The sequence below is a fragment of the Gavialis gangeticus genome, unplaced genomic scaffold (assembly GCF_001723915.1).
Source record: "Gavialis gangeticus isolate Ggan-Ray unplaced genomic scaffold, GavGan_comp1, whole genome shotgun sequence".
NCBI classification, from domain to species: Eukaryota; Metazoa; Chordata; order Crocodylia; family Gavialidae; genus Gavialis; species Gavialis gangeticus.
The window spans coordinates 1354057-1361192 of NW_017729022.1; the positions used below are offsets into that span (position 1 = coordinate 1354057).

General features: G+C 42.1%; 1 long non-coding RNA gene across 1 annotated transcript in view; it reads left to right on the forward strand.

The window, feature by feature from the left end:
* The first annotated feature begins 1652 nt into the window (after nt 1-1652).
* The window catches only part of LOC109295607, a 30051-nt gene continuing 24567 nt past the window's right edge, over nt 1653-7136 (forward strand). The window contains exon 1 of the long non-coding RNA XR_002096783.1: nt 1653-1798. This is a non-coding gene — a long non-coding RNA (uncharacterized LOC109295607). The remainder of the gene's footprint in view (nt 1799-7136) is intronic.

A 7136-nucleotide genomic window follows, 5' to 3' on the forward strand; every position in this document is an offset into this window, starting at 1 on the left:
TTCATTTGTAGAACAGGAAGTCAGTTTATGATTGTCAAGTCAGTGAGGCCCACTTAGTTGGCAGGATTAGGCCCTTACTGTGGACTAAAACTGTCTGTTCAGATCGAATCCTTTACAAATAGAGTGCCATTCAGTGTAACTTACATTATTATCATTATTACTAGCCAGTTGCCCATCAAGAATGTTTCTGTCAGCCAATCAGAGTGCAAATAAAGCATTATGGACAGACAGACAGACTTAGGCTTTTATAATATTAGAATTAAGCAAGGGTCCCAAAATGACACCATTCCATGTGAAGAGCTGTAAATGTAGTTATTTGTATGATGGTGGTATTCTTTGTGGGAATTTAGACTGAGTGGAGCAGAATCCAGGTCCAGGCCTTTGTAGGAATGTGTTCTGGATTTTTCTGATTTTACTGTTCTAAATATGAAAATACATTGAATCAGTGCATTGTGTAGTGCATGACTATTTTTTGTCTAATTCATCATTTTAAGTGCATTTCAGTACTTTAATAAACTACTGAATTATCAGCACTGGAAGCTGAATAAGTATAGTAAGAGCAGTATAAATATAGCACTGAAAGGGCCCTGGGGTGGCCAGCCCCCACTTCCACCGTATATCTACACACACACACCATATTTACTCATATATAAGACAAAGTTTTTTCCCCCAAATCAGTATGTATTTGTACATAGGAAAACCTCCACATTAAACACACTGCCCAACATTAAACTGCTGCCAGAAGCATCATGTGCTCTGTGATGGAAACTAACTATGGAGTTGAATGCAGATCACACTGAGCATACTTAATGTTGTATCTTGGGCCAAATCAGCCAAATCAGTTCTGAATTCTGTTGTCTGAGAAGAGCTCAATTGTTCAGGTCTGTGTGGCGCTACCACTGGCGAGTATCCTACCTCCCACACTCTTCAGTCTTTCAGATACTCCCAAATCCATGGCATGGGAACTTACCACACAGCTGGGTTAGCACAGTCCATCTCAGTAGTGTCCACTGTGCACAGTTCCTCAGTGCTGCCTCTTTTTCAGTTCATGGTGAACCACTACGTCAAATACATTTCAACTTCCTCTTCACTCCCACTCCCATGGCTGAGTCTCAGCCCTGCCTGGCTCAGGTGTCAGCCCTTTCTGCTCTTTGGGCCCCGGCCCCTCGCGAAGTGTCTCAGGCCTCAGGCACTCCCATTGTGACCTCCATACTGCTCCTCCAGCCACAGGCCAGTCCCTTTGTAACTTAAACACAAAAGACCAACATAAGCCCATCAGTTTACGATGTAAGGTTGTTCCCCCCCCCCACCAACATTAGGTCTGTTAGCAGTACAAGTGCCGCTCTATGATATCAGCAGAAGCTCCTCTTTATCAGAACCGGAGTGATGATATCACACTGGCTCCAGGATGAGCTTTTATGTCATGGAGCTTGCCCCCCAGTCACATGGCTCTCTTTAGCTCTCTTTCTAAAGTGTCCTCCTTTAGCTCAGTGAGCTGCCTTCTTCCCTTTGCTACAGCTTGCACAGCTGAGTTGCTTGCTTAATAGCTGGCCTATGCTCAGCTGCCATCAGTCACCCAAACACAGCTCGAGCATCTGTTCTCCTTCTGAAAATTACAGGGGCCTTGCTTGGCTCCCCGTTACATATACCTTATTTCAGTATAGGGGGTGTGAGGAGAGAGGTACTTTGAATGTGAGTAGCCTGTATGTGTGTCCTAATAACTCAGCTTTTGGAGTTAAAAGATGGGAAGGTATTTCTCTTCTTCTCCCCTGTCATTTTTTTCAGGATATATGCTCAGGTATGCATGTCCACTGTCATACGTGACTCTAGCCAGCGCATAGCTCTGTTTTGGCATAGTAGCGTAACAAAGGCAGGGTGACTGGGACAGCAACCCCAGATGCTGATTTATGGGGGTGGGGGATGGGATTTTAATAAAATGACAATGTTTTTGGTTGTGAAAAGAGAAAGCAGAAAACCTAAATGCTAATGAAGGTTTATTTGACTCCTTAATAATCAACTGGAAACTGAGACTGACTGTTGAACATACTAAAGGGTTTTATGCTTTTGGTCAGAGGCCATCACTTTTGGCCAGTGTGTGATTTCAGGGGTGCCAGTTAACCAAGGAGACCACTTGATGCTTTGTGTAGGCCTAGGGTTTTGTTTCTGCTGGTACCATTATTTTGTCATATGACCTGTAACCCAATCTGTGTAGTATGAATAATAAGGTTTACCCTCCTTTTGAACCTATTTTCAGATCTGCTAGTGAACAGACCTTTACAAATGCAAAGCATGATGGTCATTTAGATATAAGTTGTGTAAATATTGACCCAGATACACAAATCCACCCCTGCAGCTTTGTGCTTGATGCAAAGCAATTGTAGACTCAGTTTAACAGACTGGCAACTTGCATTTATGGATGCTTTGAAAAACTAAAGTAACGTGGAATAGCCAGAACTGACCCAGCAGAAACTCATGATCAAAGTCTCCCTTCTCTTATTACCCCTCTAACATTTCTGCCAAGGTTGAACTGCTAAGGCATCTTGTCCCTCCAGATCACTAACTAACGTTCTTATTAAAAGATTAAACTTCCCCAAACACTGCTATATTCTTAAAGTATTAGAAAATTATTTTTAAGCAAATTAAGAGACAACCATTTGTGCTAGGGATAGTTTATCATAGCTCAAGCCTCAAGCTATTCTGGTGATATAAAGCAGCTGAATAAGCTTGGCTTAGTTGGTCATTTATAATCACTTTACAATTTCTTTGCATAGCCAGAGTCCACTGGCCAGCTTGGCCCAAAATGATATTTCCCAAGAAATCCTTTAGGAGAAAACTTCTATGTAGGGGATTGTTACTTTGTGTTGATTCTCTGCACAATCGATATTGTAGATAGGAATTCTGCTTTTCAATTACGTATCTTATGCTTTCCTTTTTATCTTGCTGACTGCATTTTCCTGATGTGAAAAGCTTTGTGTCCAGGTGCATTCCAGTTTCAGTAGAACTCTGGTGTATCCACTTTCACTGCACTCCGGGGAGAGTTTGATTAGATTACCCTCCTCTCCACACACATGATAATAGATGACTTTCTAAAAGCATTTTATTAGAATGAGAGCAGAGGGCAAACTTCCACTGGTAGATTGGCTGACACACATTTGTTTCACCAGATGAGATAAAAACTCTGAAGGCAATCTGTTGCAGTGTGTTGTTTTTTTATTTTTATTTCACACCTGTAGCTTGTTACCTCAATTGAGGGAATTATTAGTCTTTAAGGAATCACTTAAACATACATGTAGCTTTAAGTACTTTTTAAAGTCTCAGTGAGTCAATAGGAATTAAGCAGATGCTTCATAAATGCCTTCCTAAATAATAGCAGTTTTAAGAAGGCCTGAAATAATTTCCTTCACCAAGACCTATAGCTGCTCTTACTAACTTTATTATATTCATATTGTATTGATTACAACCATTACAATAGAGAGACAGGCAAGGATTTCTTATGGTGATATCTTTTATAGGACCAGCTACATAGTTGGGATGGAGTCAGAGAAGCTTTCAAATGCAAGTCATTTTTCATCAGGTCATTACAATGAAATTTATATAAAAAAATTGCTTTTTATATTTAACTGTATAATGTAGCTGTTTTCTGAGTGTCATAGTTGAGCCACTGGGAAACTAGCTGAATTGTGAACAGCCAGTAGATGGCAATCTCTGCATTAGAATTTTTTAAAAAGCACCATTGGAGTTTTGTCAGCTCCTGGAAACTGGCATCTAAAGTTCATTTAACAGACTCCAGGATGCATTGTAAGTCTTTACAACTGCAATTTCACTAAACTCCAGCAATGCAACATTAAAAATAAAAATGTACCATTATTTTTCCATTGTAGAACATTTACCTTAATGGGTTTAAAAAGGATAATTGAAAGTGCTGCAGTATAAATGGCTATCTATCATCCTGTCACCACCAGCCACAATTCTTGCAATTCTAGAGCACTGTGTCCTCAAACTTGCCCTTATGACACAAAATACATCCCTACAGAGTCACTTGAAACCACTTAAATTGCATGAGCCCGACTCTGTTTTCCCTTACACTGGGGTAAATCAGGAGGAAATCCATTTTAAACAATGGCCTTGTGTTGAAGTAAAAATGATGAGAGGTATATTAGGTGCTAGGACCTCATTTTTTTTTTAATGCAAAGAGAGACTTTTAGGTGGTGTAGATCAGTGTAATTCCAAAATCTTAGAACAGGACCAATGGAGCAATGCATGTGGGAAAACAATGTGGTAAAGCTGTCCTGGCATCTTCACACCAATAATACCTTTAACATGATGTTAATGGAAAAGTGAGTGTGATTTGGCCCAGCTGCTAGTTAGGGGACAGGATTTTAATTGGCTTAAATCTGCAGCCATTGGAATTGATAGAAATACTCACATTTACTTGAATGGGAACAGTCAGGCCAGCCTTGAACATTTTTGAAACTCCCACCATAGTTGTAAAGCATATACATATCTCTGACATATTGCTCCTTTTGAGCAACAGCATTCATTTTAGAGCTCTATGATCCCTCTATTTCACACAATTTGGCCCTGAACTTTGATGCTGAAAATGCTTTACATTAGATATAAAGAACCATTTACCAATGGTATAGACCTGGTTATTTACACTGAATTAATCCCACAGCGTTTTAAGTATCCCACATGAGTACTTTCTTTGTGTCCCTCATTTTGAGCTTGTGCTTTGACATATTGGGAAGTCCAAGGTCCAATCTCTATTAGGACTAAGTCAAATTAGACTCTGCTACTACACCATTGTCTTCAAGGAGACAGCTATCAGAAATTATCTTGGTTCACTGCTGTAAAAATTAGTTATTTTTTAACAGTAAAACTTTAGGAATTATAAATATTCCTTCCGTTTTTGTGGTGTTAAAGTGATGATGCAGCAGTCATAGTCTGAGAAATATATGAGAGGCAAGAATTTTTATCTGTGTGTCATTGAGGTAGAGTTAAACAAGCTTTTGGGTATCACAGTATGTTTTGTCAGGATAGCACCCACAAAAAGTCTTACCTCTCTTCAGTTTTTGTATTTTGTCATTGTTATTGTGAATTGACAGTCTCACACTAGACTTGGTTGTGATTGGATGCATCTTAAAAAGAAAAATGTTTCCCTTCTGTGTGCGTCATAGCCCTCACTGTACACACTGAAGGAAAAGTTTCCAGCTTTTTGGGTTTCCACTGGCATGTAGGATTGATTTCAGCCAGCAAAGGTTTAGATGTGGAAACTAAACATGGTCATAGAGAGACCCTCCCATTTTTGACCTATTACTCAGAGTAAGGCCTGGTGTGTTTCATGGTATACCACCTCCTTTTCATCTCACTTTCGAGCCATAGCTTCTCCATGATTAAGGGCAATGGGGTTTTCTTGGAATTGCAAGTGGTACCATTTACATGCAGTATGGATGTATTTCAGTTTCTACCGTTTTTCCTTAGGAGTGAAAGTGAGATGTATATGAAAAAGAGCTAATGTTAGTAATATGAGGGAAGTTACATGCTAGGTTCGTTTATGAAGCTCTGTCTCACAATGCCTAATACTAAGTGGCTGATAGTAAGGGCCTGATGCATTGACTTTTAACTATAGGAATCTCCCCTGTTTTCTTAACACACTTTTCCAAAAGTAGAAAATCGGTGTGAATGGAACATGTTTGCGTGTTGTTTTTTTTAAGCAAATCATATTTGTTTAAAAATACATATCTTTTCAACAGCAAGAAGTCACACAGGGAAAATGCGAGAAACATGCTTCCTATAATTGCTCTACATTTTATGAGGGACTAGAATAAGCTGCATGAGGCAGTAGGGACTGATCTATGATTTTGGATTTGGCCCTAATTGTCCACAGATATGGCACATTGACAAGTTACTAAGAGAAAATCTAGGTGTAGCAGGGCACTAAGGTGCCTGCTACTTGTAGAGCAGGGATAACTACCCAGCTGCAGGTTGCTAGAGCAACCAGAGGGAGCTAGTGACCCACACCTGCCAGCGGTCAGCTGACTGGAAGGGGCAGGGCCTGGCTCACATTTAAACCCCAGGGCTGAGGCCAAGTAGGCAATTCTCTGCTGGCAACCAAGGGGAAAGGAGCTTGGCCTGTGTGAGCAAAGGGGAGAGGTCTGACTGTGCAAGCAGCTCCTGATACTGGTGAGAAATGGAGCGCCCTTGGGGTGACTCAAATGATGTTTCGGCTGAGCAGCATGAATTTATGTTAAAGCCATGGGACTTGTGTTTTGTTTGCTGTTTGACTGGAGGTTTGGGTGAGGCTCGTAGGGAATGGAGGAGGTCTCAAATTTGGGATCCACTCCAGAGTGGGAACCCCAGTGCCAGTGAGGGTGCAGCTTTTTGGGGGCACAGACCCTGGTGCTAGTGAGGCACAGAGTGAGACAGGCCTGCGGAGAGCCTGAGTGCTAGTAAGGGGGAAGTTTGTGATGATCTAAAAGAGGCTGGGGAGGCCTAGCAGGGTCACACCCTGGTTTTGAACTTGCACCCCCTTGCTGTGGGGCCAGTGCCCGTGCCTCTGAGCCAGGGAGGGCCATGTTCCAAAAGCAAGCAGAAAAGGGGACCATGAGCCTCCAGGCACTAGAAGGAAAAGCTAGAGCCTCAAAGTCCAACCCCATCTGGTGGGTTTGGACAGGGAGGCCTAGGTAGAGAAAAAAAGGGGTCAGGCCATCCTAGGAGAGACCCCAACATATCCAATAGAATAGGCAGTCTCCCTCTTGCATAATAATTTCCATCAAGATGTGGCAGGAGAGATTAGGGCAGGACAGAAGAATTCCAAGGGCGCCCCACGTAAGGCATGGATGACAAGAAAGATGGCGCTGGGGAGGGAGATGTGTTACACTAGGGCAGAAAGTAAGAGATCATCATGGCATTTAAAAGCAACCTAAGATCTACTGTGCACTGCCACTTCCATCCCCTGCCCAACAGATGGGGAGGGAAAGGGGGGGCAGATCGAGGCAGAGGGAGAAAAAATTATTTGGGGGCATACGCCCCCAGTAGGTAAGTCTGTGGGGGGAGGGGGAAGGCAGGGCAGATCAAGGCTCCAGCCCTAGCCCCACTTTGTCCTTCTCCACTGGGGCCTCAATCTGCCCCCCCCC